The sequence below is a fragment of the Phodopus roborovskii genome, unplaced genomic scaffold (assembly GCF_943737965.1).
Source record: "Phodopus roborovskii unplaced genomic scaffold, PHOROB, whole genome shotgun sequence".
Taxonomy (NCBI): domain Eukaryota; kingdom Metazoa; phylum Chordata; class Mammalia; order Rodentia; family Cricetidae; genus Phodopus; species Phodopus roborovskii.
The window spans coordinates 868,236-890,326 of record NW_026126651.1 but is presented as its reverse complement, the minus strand read 5'-3'; positions in this window follow the sequence as shown (position 1 = coordinate 890,326).

Genomic DNA, 22,091 nt, shown 5'->3' with positions numbered 1-22,091 from the left:
AGCCCATAACATATAGCCATTAAGGAATGCTAATATGAACTGAACCAATCAATGCTTTGATCAGCACATTGGTCCTTGCTGATATTTCCACCTGGCAAGTTTCATTTTTGTGGGTTTAGAGAAGAATATTTGCATCGCTATCAGATGCCTGCAACTTAAAGTTATAAAGTAGCACTGAATATCACAGGGCCTTACTGTACAGTTCTGTCATCCTAAACACCTGGAGAGGCTGAGGCAGGAGGATGGAAACTTCAAGGTCAGCCTGCATTGCACGGTGAGTTCAGGACCAGCCTGTGCAACTTAGGAAGACCTTGTCTCACAAAGCAAAATATGAAGAGGACTAGGGGCATAACTCGGTTGTAGAGCCCTGCTTAAAATCCCCCAGTAAGGGGCTGGGTGCATAGCTCAGTGGTAGAGCTCATGTCTAGCATGTTCAAGCCTTAGTACTGCTCACTGTGGTAAGCACCACAAAGATACTAACATAGATGCAGAGATGCTCAAAGTAAAATAACCTATCCAATTTCCCACTGAAGGACCTATTGAGTCTATTATCTCAGAGTCCTTCCTTGAAGAGAAGTTTGGTTTAATGCAAGAACTGAAGAGGTTTGTTTAGAGTTTAGTGATTCTGATGAGCTCACAGGAAATGCAGTGGGGTTGGGAAGGAGAAGGGTAGTGTGATACTAGGTTATGTTTGGGGATAGGGTTGGGTTGCAGATGGGAGGGTCATGGAGATAGAGGTGCTGATAGGGTCCTGTTGGGTTGGGGTGGGTTGGAGGACAGGATGGAGGATGGAAGGATGTTGAGATTGTTGGGATTGTGGATGAACACCAGCGATGGGAATTAGACACAGGATGAGCATCTGTGATGGGGTAGGTTTTGGTAGGGGGCTGGGTCATGTCTGTGAGTTCCTGTTAAGGTGACTGAAAGGCCAGTGTCCTTCCCCACCCTGGACTTCCTCCACCTCCCTGGGCAGGGCTTGGAGTGGGTGCTGAGCCCATTCCTTTCCGGTAGAGTTGGGTTCAGGTGGGGTGGCAGGAGGGAGGATGCTAGGTGAAATGAGGTGACAGCTTGTGTGGGAAGTCGGGGTACCTGTGCCCTCTTGTGGCCCAGGCTCAAGCTTCCAGTAAAGCTTTCTCATTTGGGAGGGGCTGGAGCCAGGAGTGGGGGCGGCTGGTGTTGGCATTTGTTGAGGGGTGATTGCCAGGTCAATGTTGATATTCAAGGTAATGATTGGCCAGGACTCAGGTAGCCTACCTATGTTGAAGTGAGGTCATGGACCCACCAAGGGCTGGGTGCCTTCCACCCCCTCACTTCATTAATAAGGCAACAAGGAGCCTATGGCTGATAATTCACACTGGACCAAGTCCAGGGGTACCATCTCACGGCGCATCATCTTTCTGTGCATTGGCAGCCTAGCTGGAGGGAGAAAACAAAACAACAACAACAAAACCCAACAACTGGAAGAGTCAACGTTCCTAGTAGCTCAGAACTTGACACAGACACAGGCTAGGTGGTTGCTCTGTGCCTCAGTGTCCCCATTTGTAACATGGCCTCCATCCATAGCACTTACCTCCTAGAAAAAAGCTAAGTGAATTAATACATACAGGTATCATGTGGGTCTCAGTGTACTTGTTAAAGAAACCACAGCTGGAGATGAAGGCAGTCCCAAGGTCTCCAAAGGGGGCCCCGCCCTAGCTTGGCTTCAAAATAGGATTCTTTGTCAAGCATAAACTGGAAGTTCTGGTTGGAAGTGTTGGTTGGAACAAGAAAATCTGCCCCACACCCAGAGTCTGATGTAAACACAAATTGACAGAGAGGACACAGAGGGAAAAAAGGACTTGAAGAAGAGTTGACATTCCTAGTGGTTCACAGCTTGGGTACAGGTGATGTAAATACATGGGAAGCAGGGGTAGGAGAGAGGACAAAAACGTGGGGAGAAAGGCCGCAGTCCCAAGAAGACAGCAGACTCTTGGAAGACTGGATGTCCCACCTGGGTCCTTATCACTGGGAATGCTAAGATCAATCTCCATCGTCCTCATTCTTTGCCACCAGAAGAGAGAGTTCAAAGTTTGCCTTACCACCTACCTGATTCTATCTTTCTGCACCTGTGGGTGAGACAGACCCCATAGGATCCTGTCCCTCACAACAACTCAAGGGTGCTGTTCCAACATCCTTTTGACAGGATCACCAATATTTTTCTTCCCCACAAAATGTCCCATTAGCATAAAATGGTAGAATTTCTCCCATCTATCATTAAGAAAATAGCAATGGGGGGCACACCTCCTTTTTCCAACCTTGGCATCCCCCTTCCACTGCTGGCTCATCTCTGCTCCCATTTGAGTCCGTCCTGTCTCTAAACTATTGGCTACGCTCCTAGTGTGCAGTCCCCCTGAGCCTATCCCATGAGCACATCCTCCCTGAACCCCATTAAGGGCACCGGTGGCCTCCATGTTGTAGAATCTGAATCTCTTTCTTCATGGTTCATCTTACTCGAGTTATCAGTAGAGTTCAAAGTCCATCACCCCTTGTCCCCAGAATTCCTTTCCTTGGCTTTCTAGGACATGGTGTCTCCTTATGTCTCTCTTGCTGGAGGCTCCTCAGCCATGTCTCACTGCCTGGAACCTCTTTTCATTTCTGGCTCAACCCTCACTGACCTCATCCTTTCACACGGCTTTAAATGTTATCTACAGGTTGACAACTACTTCCAAATCTCTGGACTCTTGCCCTGAGTCTTTCAAATTTAACATCTGCCTGCCCAGTCCCTATCGCCATGTTCTGCTCCTCTTGACCCTCTTTGTCAGTGGTCACAGCGTCCTTCCCTTACTCCGTGGTCACAGCATCCTTCCCTTACTCCGTGGTCACAGCATCCTTCCCTTACTCTGTGGTCACAGCATCCTTCCCTTACTCCGTGGTCACAGCATTCTTCCCTTACTCTGTGGTCACAGCATCCTTCCCTTACTCCGTGGTCACAGCATCCTTCCCTTACTCCGTGGTCACAGCATCCTTCCCTTACTCAGCCAGAACCTTAGTCTTGACTCTGTATTCCTTTTCTCACATTATACACCGTTCTGTTACCAACCCTCTCAGCTTTACTTTCAAAACAGATGCAGCTTGACCAACTCTCACCATCCTCCTCCCTACTCCCTCCATGACTTCCAGGACTCCACTTTCTCAGATGGCTTATTTCGAGTTCCCTGTGTGGTGTCTTTGCTTCTGTCTCTGTCCAAACTCTGTATTTTAAATATCTCTCTGTGTGTACACCTGTGAATATGTTTGTGCTTAACAGTGGAGACAGGAATGGACCAGGGTGAACCTGTGAAGGTCTGAAACAATCTTGGTTGATGGTCACTTTTGTCCACATTGTTTGAGACAAGAGTTCTTGTCGTTTGCTGCCATATACACTGGGGTATCTGGCTTGTGAGCTTCTTCACCTCTCACCTCACTGCAGGAGCATTAGGGTTGCAGATGAGTGCTGCAGCGCCCAGCTTTTTGTGGATTATGGAGATCTGAACTCATGCTTACATGGCAAACACCTTACCCACTGCACTGTACCGCCTTGACAGTCCCTATCCATAGCCTGTTTTCAACATACACAGATGTGGCTTAGCCGCATGAACCCAGATGAACAAGATGCTGTTAGCAGGCAGAATAGGCCAAGGACTTAGAGATTACCTCCCGGGAAAGAACTGTTACGGGATTTCCTGCCTGGTTTTGCAGCCACCTTTGAAAGTCCCAAATAAACACATAGATGCTGTTTTAGTTATAAAACTGTTGGCCAGTGGTTAGGGATTTTTATTGGCTAGCTATGTCTTAATTATTAACCCATTTCTATTAATTTAATTAAGTATTTCCACATGGTTTTATCTTACTGGAGAGCACCTGATTGGTCCTCTCTTCCCCAGGCTCACATTATGACTCCTTTCTGCCTACACTTCCCAGAATTCTCCTCCTCTGGTAGCCCCGCCTATCCTTCCTTCCTGGCCACTAGTGACACAGTGTTTTAGTCAACAACAAATAAGAGAAACGTATACACAGAAGGACAACTCCATCAAAGAACCTTTTTCCCTTGTGAAGTTCAGGGTTCAAACAACCCAGGCCTGCCACAGAGACCTCTCTATTTTCCTTTCTTTTTGAGAGTTATTTGTTTTGATTTTATGTGTATGGGTGTTTTGCCTCCACACCGTGTCCATGCAGTGCCTGAAGACAGCATTACATCCCCAGGAACTGGGGTCACAGCTGGTTGTAAGCCACTGGGTGGGAACTGAGAGCCGAACCGTGTCGTCTAGAAGAGCAGCCAGTGCTCCTAACCACTGAGCAGTCTCTCCAGCCCCCTCTTCCCCAGAGTGACAGCTTACAGAGAAAATCAGAGCAGGCCACTCCTGTTCCCCAAACTCTGGGACCTCAGAATGAACTCCATTTTTACTTATGGATGGTAGGCAAGGGTTTAGATCGCCTGTGGCCAACGTTCCTGACATGATCTGATGTCCTCTTCTCTCACCGGTTTCTCCTGCCAGATGCATTTCCACTTCAGAACAGTCTGTTTGCTTTTCCTCACTGCCTGGGACCCTCTTTTCTCCACCATGTCTATGGTCTCATCAGCCCTCGCTATCTCCATGAAGATGTCTTTGGCTACAGAGATGCCACAGGCCCAGTGAGTTACTAGAGGGACTGACTCATAAACTCAGAGAGGTGTTATGCTCATGGGTTTTGTTGGTGACCATGAAAAGCTACAGTAACAGCTGGTGAGATGGCTCAGAAAGCAGAGGTGCTTGCTGCCAAATCTGAGGATCCCTGGGATCCACATGGTAGGAACAAAGAACGGACTCCCGCAGGATGTCCTCAACCGACCTATGTGCTGTGGCATCTGCACAGGGACACTCATGCATCCACACCATCCCCACCCACCCTTACCTACACTCTCCCCCTAAAGAAGCATCTGGAGTTGGGCATGGCAATCCTAGTACACAAGAAGTGGAGGATCAGACCTTAAAAGTCTGAGATATAGCGAGTTCAAGGCCAGACTTGGCTACAGAAAATCCTGAATGCTCCCCCCCATTTCCACAAGGCATAAAACAAAACAAAAACCAGTCTGGAGAGAAGTGCTTTCCTTACAAGTACCAGACCTGAGTTCCACTCCCCAGAACGCACACAAGAGTCAGATGTGGGGGCACACACTTGTAGCTCCCTTGCTAGGTAGGCAAATCTCTGGGGCTCACCAGCCAATCTAACCTACTATGGGGAGCTTCAGATGAGTGAAAGACATCTATGTCCAAAAAAACAAAGGATGTGTAGTGAGATATCCATCCCTGTTGCACTGACCACTGGGGTGTGGGGACAAATGTAAACGTGACCTGTGGGGTGTAGGTCTGGGGTCCTGGACCCCAGCTAGCTCTCTTACTTCCTGGTTGGAGACGGACAGCATCTGGGGGCATCCTTGGAGCAGGAACCCACAGCAGTCATCTGTTTCTGGTGTAAATGATTTCTCCCCAAATAAACATCAGCCTATATTGTGTCCCAGAATCTTATTTCCCATGCAATAACCCCCTCCACATGGCATCTTCCTGTCTTTCTCTCTCAGTGTGCTTTTTAAAGTTAGAACAGTGAGTAGGATGGGAAGTATGTAGATGAGGGAAACAAGCCTCAGGGTAACACATAGATTCATAGAAATGGGTTAAATTATAAGATCTTTAAAAACCAGCCTAAGCTATCTGTCAAGCATTTATAATTCTCTGTTTTTTTTTTTTTTTTTTGTTTGTTTGTTTTTTGTGAGTTGGCAGCCCAAAGAAAAGTCCAACTACAGGGATGGTCTAGAGATATGGTTCAGTGGTTTCAAGTACTCATTGCTCTTTCAGAGGACCTGAGTTCAAACCCAGCACCAGACTCTCTCTTCTGACCTCTTGGTGCACCAGGCACACATAGATGCACATACATCCATGAAGGCAAACACTCATGCACATAAAATAGAATAAAACAAACAAAACCCAAGGGAAGTCTGAAGAGATGGCCCAGTGATTTGGAAGACACTGTTCTTGCGGAGGACAGGAGCTCTGTTCCCAGCACCTCAGTCCCCTCTTTTTGGCATCTTCAGGCACTGCACTCATGTGCACAAATCCATGCAGGCAACATGTGTGTGCATACCTCCCCAACGTACAACTGCACACACAAAAGAGAAAAGATTACGAGTAAGAAGCATCAAAGGGGGGCTGAAGAGATGGGTCAGTGACTAACAGCATCAAAGGGAGGCTGAAGATGGGTCAGTGTTTAGCAGCACTTGTTGCTCTTCCAGAGGACCCAGGTTTAGTGCCCAGTACCCACATGCTGGTCAGCAGCGTCTACAATCCCTGTTCCAAAGGACCCGATGCCTTCTTCTGGCCTTCACAGTCACTGAACTCACATGGTACACAGACATACTTGCCAGTGAAACACCCACATACATAAAATAAAAATAAATAGATCTTTTTTTTTTTAAATCATAGAAGAGGTGTATTGGGTAGAGTCCAGAAGGTTCCAGACAAGAGCTTCCATCTATCCTCTCCCCGTGAAGTCCTCTGGAGAGTTATTCGCTGTCTCAACAATGATGCAGGACACCAGATATTGAGGTTTAATAAGGATCAGGAGAAACAAATAGGCCGAATAGATATTTATTCAGGGAGAAATAACTCACAACATAGACAGATGAACACCAACAGGTTCCTGGCCCCAAGGATGCCCCCGGATGTGCTCCTATCCCCATGCTGCAAGCAAGAGAGAGCTCTCCAGCCCCCTCCTCAGCCTTAGTTCCCCCAGGTCACGTCTGGCCCTGTCTCCACCCCCAATGGGTGTGGTCTATGCCACAGGTGCGGACAAGGTGAGTATCTCACTACACAGGACATGTATGGAGTGCTGCTATCGAGGGACACTCACAGAAGTGTGGATATCCAGGGTTTGTACTGGGGAAGTTGGTCACACCACATGGCTGCCCACCTGTGTGGTGCTTTCAGTCTCTTTTCTCACTGTCTGAGGCCAAACTGATACACATCCTCACATTCCCTACTGCCAATCACACACAGCATTCGTATAGAGCAGTGGTCTTCCACCTCCCTCATGCTGTGACCCTTTAATACAGTTCCTCGTGCTTAGGTGACTTCCAACCATAAAATTATTTTAGTTGCTACTTCATATCTGTAATTTTGCTACTGTTATGAATCATAATGTAGATAACTGTGTTTTCTGGTGGTCTTAGGCAACTCCTGTGAAAGGGTCATTTGACCCTCAAAGGGTCACAACCTACAGGTTTAGAACCACTGGTATAAATGATATGGTGTAGCCAAATTCCCCGAGGTAAACAAAGACACTGTCATCAGTTAGGACTTTCCAACGACTTACAAAACCCTAGTGAAAGTCAGAAGTCTTCATTGATGACGATAATGGTGATGGTGGTAATGGTGATGCATGTTTGGAGAGTCTATGCATGTGGAGGCCAGAGAATAACCCCAAATGCTGTTCCTCAGATGCGGTCCACCTTTAAAAAAAAACTTAAGACAGCATCTCCTATTGTCCTGGAGTTAACCTAGCAGGCTATTCTGGCTAGCCAGCAAGTCTTAAAGATCTGCTTGCCCCACCTCTCCACCAATGGGATTAAAAGCACACACCATCACACCCAGATTTTTACATGTGTTTCCTGGGGAGATGTGAACAAATATCTACTCATCCCAGACAGGGCACCAATGACAGACCAAAGAAATCACTCCACTAGAGTCTAAACATAGTGAGCCAATGAGATTATTGGGGTTACTTCTAGGAGCATAGATGTCTCAAAAGCAACTGCATCACCCAAAAGCTCACTCCAGAATGGGTAGCAATTCATGAAAATTGCATCCCTGAAACTCTCTCCAGGACTTGCAGGCAACTCCACAGATTAGTCTCTTCTCCTCAGCAGTCCCTACTGCTTGTGGGTCTTGTAGGTTTCTGGGACTCTCTGAGACTTATGAGTTGGTTACATCCTAAGTTTTAAAAGAATCACTTCCCAGTATTGAAGTTTTCAATTTGAAGAAAATTGTCATACAGTCTTGCTTGGGATAGAACCCAGGTCCTCATGCTTGCAAGGCAAGTCATGAAGTAACTGAGTTATCTTCCCAACCTCAAATATCTTCTCTGTGATATGCAGCACTGGGACAACCCAGGCTTGGTAAGTTCCATAACCACCCAACATAACATCTAGCTCTCCAAAGGCATTCTCTTTCCCCAGCTTTCCTCCTTTTTTCTAGGGTACTTACTCTCATCTCTCATGCTTCATGTTTTGTTTATTTATTTGATTCTCTTTAGCTTCCCTTCTAGAATATGAAGTGAACTCGTAGAAGGCAGAAACGTTTAACTCTTTTATTTATTGAATGGCACCTATCACATAATAGGACTCAATGAATAGTCACTGGATGAATGAATAAATCACATATATTATTGAAGATGAGAACTTTTTTATGGAAAAATAAAAACATTTTTAAAATTTATTTTTAAAACTTTTTTAAAGAATACAAGTGAGTCATTAGACATACTTCATATTGATCATACGGTTGGAATTTACTATCTAAATATGAATTCATATCAAGTATAACTCTTGTATACATCCCTCTATCATCTCAAATATGTGAACTTTTATTTCCTGGTTGGAGTGGGGTCAACTCCTAGTATCTGGCAAAATTGATTAACTGTATGACGTTAGTTTTATTGATCTTTTGTTTCCATGATGATTCTAAATCCCATCAAATTGACCATCAAGGCAAACCATCATATGGCTGAACTGTTGCTTAAGTAGTGGATATAGCCTAATTGTCCATCACTTGTAGACAGAAGTTTCTGTCCCACCTGGTGCCTCATCCATTTAGCCCCAAATAAACACACAGAGGCTTATATTAATTATAAATTATTTGGCTCAGGCTTCTTATTGGCTAGCTCTCAATTATTAACCCATTTATATTAATCTGGGTATCTGCACATGGCCTTGGCTTACCAGTGATGCCCAGATCTCTGGCTCCCTCATCAGCTACATGGCATCTACCTAGTGACTCATTTCCTGCCTTCCTCTTCCTCAAATTCTCCTAGTCTAATAGCCCCACCTATGTCCTGCCTGGCTACATCCTGCCTGTCCATTGGCTGAAATAGCTTTATTCATCAGCCAATAAAAGAAACATATATTACAGCATACAGAAGGACATCCCCCTTCATCCGCTGGTAGGTGGGTCCCTGAATATTGTGGATGCACACTACTGAGCAGTGCCTCTCAAGCCTGAATGTCCCGAGTGGCTTCTGGAGATTCTGTAACATGCTGTCAGTTGATCTGAAACAACATCAAGGCTCCACATTTCCAACAAGTCCAGGCATGTCCCACAATTTCTTGGACATCGGTGTGAGAGGAGAGGGTAAAAACTCCTAGGGACCTCAGAACAACTGTGCATGTGTTGTTCACTGTGACATCACTAGTCGGGTACCTAAAATTGACTGTGACTAAGCAACGCAATTTTAGTATTCATCTAATTTCAGCTAATTTTAATAAAACATTAAATGAACTCATGAGGCTGGAGGGGTAGCTCCTCAGTTAAGAACAATAGTGTTTACAGAGGACCTGAGTTCAGTTACCAGCACTGGCATCTAATGGCTTACAACAGCCAGCAGTTTTAGCTCCAGGGGATCTAGCCTCACTGGACACTGCATCCCCACACACTCACACACAATTAAAAAAACATTAAAAAAATAAATGAATTCACATAATGAACTTAATGTCTGTTTATCGTGTTGGCGGTTGTAGACATGGCTCAGTGGTTAAGAGTACTGGCTGGACTCAGGCTTGATTCCCAGCACCCATATCATAGTTTACAACTGCCTATAACTATAGTCCCACTCTTCTGGTTTTTGAGGGCATTGTACACACATAGTGCCCAAATACACATTCAGGTAAAACTCCCATAAGCATAAAATAAAACAAAACAAACAATTTTTAAAAAAGAAAAGTCCAGCCCCTTGTTTAATGCTGCAACCTGACATCCCCAGCTACACTTACTTTCCTTTATGCCTTGTTAAATATATGGCATTGATTATATTTGAGTTATTTTGTAAGTCACTAAGAAAGACTAAGAAGCTACCATCTGGATATGGAATAATAGTAAGACACGATGCTCAGTTAATTGTGAGATGCTGTCCAATTTGAGAGATACTAAAGTATACCATATGTTGGACAATTGTAAATGAGTACACAAAAGCCCAGAAAAAGGGAAGTTAGGTATACTGGGGAATCACTCACAAATGGCAAAGCATGGTGGAGAACCCCTGAGGTCGTCTGCCTTTAGCACCGGATGCTGCCATCTGCCTCTGACTACCACCCAAGAGAGCACAAGCGCTTGCTCTCAGCCCACAGGCCTCTGAGCCCTGCCCAGAAGAGGCCGGTCCCTCAAAGACTATTGGCTGAAAGAGTTCCTACAACAATTCCCCCTTTTGTCTAAATAGGAGGATTCTAAACCCAATGTGAAACTATATACAATACAAACAAATATCAAGTATTTTCCAGGAGAAAGAAATGGTAAAAAAAAAACAAAAAAACACAAAATTAGAACTACAACCAAGAACATTAACAAGCAAGAAACATACACTAAATGTCCAAACTATATATCATTTGCAAATAAAAGAGATCATTCCAACAGCTGTCCTATCCTAAGGAGTATAAATCTTGTACCTAAAATGTCTAAGCTAAAATAGGATAGGATAGTAGCTGAGACTATCTTGTCTTCAACCCAATCAAACACCTCAGAAGGAAAAAAAATATTACCCGAGTAAGCAGGAAGTGTAAGTTCCCAAAGGCGCAAGAAATGACAGAAACAGCTACCTGAACAGTCACCCAGAGTCTCACAGAAACATTGAGGCAGCCAACTTTGATTAAGGCCTAGACTATCTGACAGACCATTATCAGAAACAGGAAGATTCGAAAAACTGACCTACTCTGTCTTGGCAAGATTCAGCAGTATCCTTTTGCTTGTATCCTGCTTGTCCAGTTTGGACAGCAAGTCCATTGTCAGCAACGGAGGCAAAGGCAGTTCTTTGCCCAATATGCCAGTTTTACCAAGAAGAAAATTAACTCCAAGTGGAGTGTCTCTGGTGCTCATCATACTCTTGGGAATAGCTTGGTGCTGCCAGGAGCAATTGTGTCTCATGTCAGTGGAGTTCCAAATTATCAAAACATTTAAATACCGTATTCTGTAGGTCTTTGAAGTATTTGATGATCATATACCTATGTAGAGTACATCTGTGCAACTAGAGAACATAACTAGATATGAAAAGCATGGGTGACTTTAACCTATAATTCTTAATATCTATATAACTTAAAGACTAAACTTCACGTATAAAAAATAAACAATCTTTAAAACAGACGTGCAGCAAGTGTGTGTGTGTGTGTGTGTGTGTGTGTGTGTATCTTGATCAGAGGTAGAAATCTGTAGTGCAATGTATAAAAATATCCTAAATAGCCTCAATAAACAAAATATCTTAAGCATATGTAGAAACATACATACAATATGGCAAAATAATTTTACATTAGTGTGTAAAAACACTGTAAACAGAAAGAGGAACACACACACACACAAACAAATATAATTCAAGTTTGTATCAATATACAAATTATCTTAGACAGGAATACAAAAATAATTTTGCATATGTATCAATGTACCAGAATCTGAAATCACTATAAACTGTCTATAACTAATAGTTGCTGAAATAGTTCACAAGTAGATACACTAATCTACCTATTATCCCATCCATTCCACCCTATTCTGAGTCTTAACTTCATATTCCACCCCAACCCTAACAACTTATAACCAGCCCTAAATAGGTGGTAATTATCCATAACCTGGGGGTTGGGGGGGACACATCTAAGCCAACTGTAAGGAAAGGGGGCATCATTTTCTTAACCATTTCTTAACCATTGTTTTAGGTTTTTACAGTATCCCATCTTTGCCCCCATGACAGCTGGAAGTAATTCTAAGAGGACTATCTGTAACATTTGTAGATGGTCTCTGAGTATCAGGTAAGGCTTAAACTGAAGCTCTGACCAGAGTGTTGTAAGAAGGTGAACTATCTTAGCTAGCCAATTTGTAATTGTCTTAGCTGTTTAGGTCCAAAGCCAATCCTGAGTTGTGTTTATTGGGTCCAACGTATAGATAATGTAATAGGTAGAATCGTTGTGAGGTCCCATCTTTTTTCTGTAAACTTCAGAGATTGCTGTTAGGAAAATGTATTTTCACTGTGGAAAACTTAAAGGTTATTAGTAACAAAACAGAAAGTTTAAATTTTAATAGACATAATGAAGGAAAGGTACCAAGAAAGACAAAAATTAAGTATGGGAGAAGTAGAATTTTTAGAGGAGAACCAGAGTTTTGACAATATTAGTTTGTGGAATTATATTCCTTCTGTTCCATATCAGGAGGCTCTTCTGATATGACACAGAAGTTCTGCATTTTTCTTTTAACAACATGCTTGGATTGAGAGGAGAGAGCCCTGCTCCAACTCCAAAGCCAGCTTTGATTATTAAGTGAGTCAGGCCAACCACTACACTGAGAAGCGAGGAGATAGAAATGTTTGGGTAGTGAGATTTTGCAGAGGATATTAGCATCATAAGTCAGGTTTTTCTTTGCTTGGTGATTCTTCCTGGATAACTATCCTTTCTTCTTTATGTGTCTATATGTCCAAGATCTTTTGACTTCCTGAAGATGGGCGTTTTTATTTTCCTACAAAGACAAGAACAGAATCCTGCCCCTATCTTTGTGAGTTTTCCTTACAGCTTGTAGGATTATCACATCAGTGGATGAACTATCTGTTTTTGTCATCAAAAGGTTTCTCTTGTTCAAATTGAATCTTGATTAGTTCTGATGATCTCCATAGCTTTTCTTCTCCTGTGTGGGGTGGGAGAAGAAAAACCCCTTCCCCAACGTAGCACATATCCTGGTTTCCATTCTGAGGTCAACACACCCTTGAAGTACACGGGCTGATTTAACTCAGAACATTTTTATATTGTCTAATTTCTCTCCACAGCTGTTGTTACTTTTTCATTGGCATTGAGAAACTTCAAAGTTAATAAAGCACTATGCAATCTACTTCTGGGGGTCTTTATCATCCATTTCTGTTTATTTAGCACATCCTTTAGAGTTCGATTTGATCTTTCTATAACTGCTTGCCCTGTAGGGTTGTGTGGTATTACCAGTAATATGCTTTATATTACAATAAGCAAAGAACTGTTTCATTTTCTTAGAGACATATGCTCGAGCATTGTCAGTCTTTATTTGTGCAGATATACCCATCATGGCCATGACTTCTAGAAATGTGTGATTGCAGAATCAGCCTTTTCCATCAGGTGCCCATTGAAAACCTGAATAGGTATTAATGGCATGCTGTATATACTTTAATTTTCCAAATTCTATACAATGGAACATATCCAGATTTCATTCCTTTGAGTACCATTTGGGTTACTTCCTGCAGGTTTGGTTATATAAAGAACAAGTAGGACATTTCCTTATAACTTCCTTAGCTTGTTGCTAAGTAATGAAGTCTTTTTTCAAACCTTTACCATTGACATGGTGTTTTTTATGAAATTCTAAGGCCTTTAGCAATTTACTATCAATAGTTGAACAATTTCATCATTGTCATGTGCTAGAGGGCCTGGCAGACCCATTTGGGATCAGATGTGATATGTATGTATGTATGTATGTATGTATGTATGTATGTATGTATGTATGTATATTCCTGTTCCGATTATGTCTTGTAACTGAATAAATAAAATAAAGTCAATTCTGTATCATCTGGTGGATTCCTTCCAGACTAATGTGGTTTGATCACACCAGACCGCCTGAAACAGAGTACAAGCTGATCCTACATTCCAAACAGCTGGACAAAACAGCCCTACAGACTACAGCTAGGATATCTGAATCTTCTTCGAATCCCCCTTACCAGCAGGAAGTAGTTTGGAAAGAACGACGCCCAAATTCCCAAATATTGTGTATAAATGTTTGTTTTCATTTAATTGGACTTTGTTATATAAAATTAAATAAAAAATACTCTATATGCATAAAAAAAAATTCTGTATCATCTGGTATAAATTCAGTGGTTTCAATATGTAAAACAATTCTTTCTGCATATTGTGAATCAGTAACTATGTTGAGAGGTTCTTCATGATCCGTTAACTGCATAAGAATAGCATATAATTCTGACTTTTGGACAGAATTATAAGGACTTAGATCCACTTTACTTAAATTTTTTGATTTGTAACCTGTCTTTCCTGATTTATTTGTGTCAGTATAGAAATATGGAGACTCCATTTATTGGTGTTTCCCATACAATGTGATGAAGGATCCAGTCAGTTTGAGAACCACCCACTCCAGTGGGATATTCAACACCACTTGGACATCAAAGGAGAAACTTTAATGGGTGGGCTACCAAATCCTCTAGCTTCTGCTGTATGAGATTGCATGGGGACCAGAAATATCCCATAGCTTATATAGAGTCAGACATTGTCATAATCTTGTTTATGGGGCCATCCTAAGCTGATCTTTCCATCCCCATCCCAAAAGAGAATTTTCTCTGGAACTACCAAGTTTTACAGCTGAGGTTTGGACAGTTTTGTCTTTAGCAAACAGAATGTGTTGTCTGTGCTACCCCTGCCCCAGGAAAAAGAGGCAGAGGCATGCAGGCTTACAGATTTTGTAGATGGAGTTCCTTATTCTTGTGTAACTTAACATTCCCCAAGTTAGTAAATTCATTCTATTCTTATTTTGATTTTTAAAAAGTGTATTAATCTTTTCTTCTCTTTAAAAAGGGCTGGAGCTGAGCATGATGGCACATGGCTTTAATTTCAGCACTTAGGAGGCAAAACAGGATCTCTGAGTTCAAAACCAGCTTGATTTACATAGTGAGTTCCGGGACAGCCAGAGCTACAATAGTGTCACCTTTCTCAAAGGAGAGAGAGAGGAAGTGAGGTGGGGAAGGATTAGGGATATAGGTTAGTAGTAAACCACTTGCTTGTCATGCAGAAAGCCAAGAACTAGGAAAGAGAAAAAGAACATATTAGAATCAATAAAATAAGGTGTTTAACTACCAAAGGTGGATTGGTGAGTTGAAAATCAAATTAAAGCCATCTTCAATATAAATTATTTTTGCTTAGCTTTGTAGAAGAATGCAAAATGAGAATTACAGGGTGAACTTTTTTGTAATAAGAAATAATGGTCCATTTTCAAAAGTGCATGAAGTCTGCTCAGGTCCTGCTTCAGACAAGCAGACTCCTGAACAGACAGACAGTGGACCCTAGTTAACCTCTGGTTATTTATCTATTTTATGTATATATGCAACATTCGTGTGCATAAACGCATACATGTCTTGTGCCCAGAGTTAAGAAGAGGGTGTGGAATCCCCTGAAATTGGAGTTACGGATGTTTTTGAGTCACCACATGGGTGCTGGGAACTGACTTCTGGTCCTCTGCCAATTCTTAAACACTAAGTCATCTCTCCAGTACTTATTTTTATTTGTAAGTGTGAAGTGTGTGTGTGTGTGTGTGTGTGTGTGTGTGTACCACACAAATACAGTGCCTACAGAGGTCAGAAGAAGACACTGAATCCCCTGGAGTTGGTGGTTATAAGCCCTCCAAAGTGGGTGCTAAGAACTGAACTCATGTCTCTGTATAGGCAGCAAACACTCTTAACCACTGAACCATCTCTCCAGTTCGGCCCCCAGCAGTATTTTGGGTTGCTTTAATAAAGCAGGTCTAAGGCTTGCCACCTGAGAGCTTCCAAACACCATGTTGTCTCCTACATGAGGCCAGCCTAATAACTTCGTATGTCTGAACTACATCATATCCAAGACACACAAAGACCATGAGATCATTCCCGGCAGACATTTCCATGGCTGTGCTGGTAGAGGTTTGATGCTGACTCTCTGAAAACAAAGCTGTGCTGTTTGGCAATTACTGTGGTGTAAATAGTCCTACCTTGTCTGATCAGGCTACTGGTGTGTTTTAGTTTCACATTTTTGTTGTGAAAAATAGCATAACAAAAGCAACTTATAGGAGGAAAGGGTTTATTTGAGCTCACGAGTTATAGTCCTACGTTGAGCGAAGTCAAGGAAGGAACCCATGGAGGAACCTGAAGGAGAAACTACTTGTTCCTCTGCTCATGGTCAGCCTTGGACAATCTGTCTAAGGAACAGTGCCCCATACAACAGCCTGGGCCCTCTATCTACATCAATTAATAATCAATACAGTCCCTCACAGAGATGCCCACAAGCAAATCTAGTCTAGACATTCCTCAATTAAGACCCCTTCTTAGGCGACACTAGGGTATGCAAGTTGATAAAAAGCTAACTAGGAAAAAAGCATTAACTCACTGGGATGAGATATGTAGCTCATTGTGATGGTTAGTTTTGATTGTCAGATTGTTTGAATTAAGAAACACCTACAGGGACTGAAGAGATGGTTCAGTGGTTAAGAGCTTTGGCTGCTCTTCCAGGGGACACAGGTTAAATTCCCAGCACCCATACACTGGCTCACGACTGTCTGTAACTCCAGATTTAGGGGATCTGATGCTCTTTTGGCTCTATAGGCACATGGTTCATAGACATATAGGCAGGCAAACCACTTATACACTTAACATTTTTTGAAATGAAAAAAAATTACAGAAATTCCTAGGGGAGCTGGTCATATATCTCAGTTGATAAGACCCGATTTTCATCCCCAGAACTCACATTAAAAAAAAAGAATATTCCTTAATATCAATGGTCTTAATTTGCCTATAAAAAGACACAGGCTAACAGAATGGATACGAAGACAGAATTCATCCTTCTGCTGCATACAAGAAACACATCTAAGCTTCAAAGACAAACATTACCTCAGAGTACAGGACCGGGGAAAGATTTTCCAATCAAATGGACTCAAGATACAAGCTGGTGTAGCTATCCTAATATCCAACAAACTAGACTTCAAACTGAAATTAATCAAAAGAGATGAAGAAGGTAATTTCATATTCATTACAGGAAAAACCCACCAAGATGAAGTCTCAATTCTGAGCATCTATGCCTCAAATATAAAGGCACCCGCATTCATAAAAGAAACATTGCTAAAACTCAAATCACATATAAAACCCCACACACTTATAGTGAACAGTACTACTAGACAGAAACTTAACAAAGAAATAAAGGGACTAACAAGTTATGACTCGATTGGGTTTACAGACATCTATCTATAGGACATTTCATCTGAATACAAAAGAATATGCCTTCTTCTGAGTACCACATGGACCCTTCTTTAAAATCAACCACATACTCGGCAACAAAGCAAACCTCAACAGATTAAAAAAAAAAAACTGGAATAACCCCCTTTATCTTATCAGATCATCATGCCTTAAAGTTAGAATTCAACAACACAAATTGCAGACAGCCTACAAATTCATGTAAACTGAACAATGCTCAATTGTATCATTCCTGGGTCAGGGAAGAAATAAATTCAAGACTTCCTAGGATGCAATGAAAATAAAGGCACAACATACCTAAACTTATGGGACACTTTCAAAGCAGTTTTAAGAGGAAAGTTCAAAGCACCAAATGCCCATAAGAAGAAACTGGATGAAGCTAGAGACTTAATAGCATACCTGAAAGCCCTAGAAAAAAAGAAGCAGACTCACTCTGGAGGCATAGATGCCAGGAAATAATCAAATTGAGGGCTGAAGCCAATAAAGTAGAAACAAAGAAAGCAATACAAAGAATCAATGAAACAAAGAGTTGGTTCTTCAAGAAAATCAACAAGATAGACAAACCTTTATCCAAACTAACTAAAGGCAGAGAGAATATGCAAATTTACAAAACCAGAAATGAAAAGGGAGACAGACGCTGAGGAAATCCAGAGACTCTTCGGGTCATACTTTGAAAACCTGTACTCTACAAAATTGGAAAATTTAAAGGAAATGAACAATTTTATGGATAGGTATCACTTACCAAAATTAAGTCAAAAACAGATAAGCACTTTATGTAGACCTATAACCCCTAAAGAAACAGAAACAGTCATCAAAAGTATCCCATCCAAAAAAAAAAAAAAAAAAAAAAAAAAGCCAAATCAAACCAAAAAAACCAAAAACAAACAAACAAACAAACAAAACAAAACAAAACAAAAACAAACCCAGGACCAGATGGTTTCAGTGTAGAATTCTACCAGCAATTCAAAGAAGAGCTAATACGAATACTCTTCAAATTGTTCCACACAATAGAAGCAGAAGGATCATTGCCAAACTCTTTTTATGAGGCTACAGTTACCCTGACACCCAAACCACACAAAGATACAACTAGTATAGAGAATTACTGACCAATATCCCTCATGAACATCGATGCAAATATACTCAATAAAATATTGGCAAACTGAATCCAAGAACACATCAGAAAAATCATCCATCATGATCAAGTAGGCTTTATCCCAGAGATGCAGGGATGATTCAACATTCAAAAAAATATGTCAGTGTAATCTACTATATAAACAAACTGAAAAAGAAAAACCACATGATCATCTCACTAGATGCTGAAAAAGCCTTTGATCCCTTCATGATAAAGGTCTTGGAAAGATCAGGGATAACAGGAACATATCTAAACATAATAAAGGCAAGATACAGCAAGCCAACAGCCAACATCAAACTAAATGAAGAGAAATTCAGTGTGATTCCTCTAAAATCAGGGATAAGACAAGGCTGTCCACTCTCTCCATATCACTTCAATATTGTACTTGAAGTTCTAGCTAGACCACTAAGACAACAAAAGGAGATCAAGGGGATCCAAATTGGAAAGGAAGAAGTCAAACTTTCACTATTTGCAGATGATAAGATAGTTTACATAAGTGACCCCAAAAAATTCTACTGGGGAACTCCTACAGCTAATAAACAACTTTGTTAAAGTGGCAGGATACAAGATTAAATAAAAAAAAAATCAGTAGCCCTCCTATACACAGATAATAAATGAGCTGAGGAAGAAATAAGAGAAACATCACCCTTCACAATAGCCACAAACAACATAAAATACCTTGGGGGGTAACTCTAGCCAAACAAGTGAAAGACGTGAATGACAAGAACTTTAAGTCTTTAAACAAAGAAATTAAAGAAGATAATAGAAAATGGAAAGATCTCCCATGCTCTTGGATAGGTAGGATCAACATAATAAAAATGGCAATCTTACCAAAAGCAGTAATAAAAATGGCAATCTTACCAAAAGCAGTTTACAGATTCAATGCAATCCCCAGCAAAATCCCAGCAAAATTCTTCACAGACCTTGAGAGAACAATACCCAGCTTTATATGAAAAAAAAAAAAAAAACCCAGGATAGCCAAAACAGCCTTCTACAGTAAAGAAACTTCCAGAGGCATCACCATCCCTGACTTCAAGCTCTACTACAGAGCTATAGTAATGAAAACAGCTTGGTATTGGCACAAAAACAGACAGGTATACCAATGGAATCAATTTGAAGACCCTAATACTAATTCACCTATGAAAACTTGAATTTTGACAAGCTAAAATTATACAATGGAAAAAAGAAAGTGTCTTCAATAAATGGTGCTGGCATAACTGGATGCTGACATGTAGAAGATTGCAGATAGATCCATATCTTTCGTTATACACAAAACTTAAGTCAAAATAGATCAAAGACCTCAACATAAATTTATTCACACTGAACCTCTTAGAAGAAAAAGTGGGAAGTACCCTGAACATATTGGCACAGGAGACCACTTCCTGAACATAATGCCAGTAGCAGACACTGAGATTGACAATAAATAGGACTTCCTGAAACTGAGAAGCTTCTGTATGGCAAAGGACACAGTCAACAAGACAAAACAGCAGCTCACAGAATTGGGAAAGATATTTACCAACCATACATCTGAGAGAGGGCTTATCTACAAAATATACAAAGAACTCAAGCTAGTCACCAAAACACCAAAAATCCAATTAAAAAGTGGGGGTACAGAACTAAATAGAGAATTCTCAATAGAAGAATCTCAAATGACTGAAAGTCTCTTTAAAAAGTGCTCAACATCCTTACATATCAGGGAAAAGCAAATCAAAACAACTCTGAGATACCATGTTACACCTGTCAGAATGGCAGTTTATGCTGGAGAGGGTGTGGAGAAAGGGGAACACTCCTCCATTGCTGGTGGGAGTGCAAACTTGTACAGTCACTTTAGAAATCACTATTGTTGTTTCTCAGGAAAAATCTCAAGATCCAGCAATTCCACTCTTAGGTATATATTCAAAGGATGCACAGCCATACCACAGGGACATCTGTTCAACTATGTTCATAGGGTCATTATTTGTAAGAGCTGGAACCTGGAAGCAATCTAGATGCCCCTCAACCAAAGACTGGATAAAGAAAATGTGGTACATTTACACAATGGAGTACTACTCATCGGCAAAACAATGACACTTTGAAATTCTCAGGCAAATGGATGGAGCTAGAAGAAACCATCCTGAGTGAGGTAACTTAGGCACAAAGAAAAACATGGTATGTACTCACTCATAAGTGGACAGAGCAAAGGATCACCAGCCTACAATCCACACTGCCAGAAAAGCTGGGAAACAATGAGGACCCTAAGAGAGACATATATGGACCCCTGGAGAAGGGAAAGGGACAAGATCTCATGAGCAAATTGGGGGCATGGTGGGGAGGGGAGAGGGACGGAGGGAGGGGAAAGAGAAGGGGAGAAGAGGAGGGGGAGGAAAACATGAAAGATCAGAAAGGTCGAGTTGGGGGAAGAACAGAGAAGGAGAGCATGGAAAGAGGGAGCCATTATGGGTTTAACGAGAAATCTGACTCTAGGGAAATCTTCGGGAGTCCACAATGATGACCCCAACTATTAATCTAAGCAATAGGGGAGAGGCTACCTTAAATGGCCTTCCCCTGTAATGAGATTGATGACTACCTTAAGTGCCATCCTAGAGCCTTCATCCAGTAGCTGATGGAAGCAGAAGCAGAGATTCATAGCTAAGCACTGAGCCCAACTCCTAGAATCCAGTTGCAGAGAGGCAGGAGTGATGAGCAAAGGGGTCAAGACCATGCTGGAGAAACCCACAGAAACAGCTGATCTGAACATGGAGGAGCTCATGGACCCCAGTCTGACAGCTGGGGAACCAGCATAGGAGCAGACTAGGCCCCCTGAACATGGGTGTCAGATGGGGAGGCCTGGGCAGTCTATGGGGCCTCTGGCAATGGAACCAGTATTTATCCCTAGTGCATGAATAGACTTCGGGAGCCCATTCCCCATAGAGTGTTACTCTCTCAGCCTAGATACATGGGGTAGGGCCTAGGTCCTGCCCCAAATGATGTGACAGACTTTGATGATCCCCCATAGGAGCCTCACCCTCCCTGAGGAGTGGATGGGCATGGGGTGAGGAAATGGTGTGGAGAATGGGAAGATGGGAGGGAGAGGGATCTGGGATTGGATGTAAAATAAGATTGTTTTTAGTTTAAATAAAAATTAATTAAAAAAAAAAAAAAAAGATGGGTGGTGGTGGTGCACACCTTTATTCCCAGAGGCAGACGGATCTTTGTGAGTTCGATTCCGTCCTGGTCTACAAAAGCTAGTTCCAGGACAGGCTCCAAAGGTACACAGGGAAACTCCGTCTCAAAAAACAAAAACAAGCAAGCAAACAAACAGCTGGCGTGGTGGCATGTACTTGCAACCCTGATCTGAACCTGGGGTTTATGTTCTAGATAGCCTACCTTCATCAGCATGCTTCCTCTTGACCAGTGAGAGACTCTGTCTCAAATAACAAGGTGAACATCTCCTGATGAATGACACCTGAGGTTGACCTCTGACCCCCACATCCCTCACACACATGCGTGTACATGCCTCTGGGTAGAACATTTCCACCACGGAAGAAGGCTTCTTAAGGCCCAGGGCATTTTAAATTGAAACATTCCCTCTGTCCTCCAACCCTTCCTCACCAGGATGGTGAGCTGAAATAAACTAAAACCTCAGGCGGCTTATATCACCCATCCTGTAACAGCAAACAAAAAAATGGACAGATAGGCTGCAGTACTCACAGACAGCTATTAGCTTGAAGTG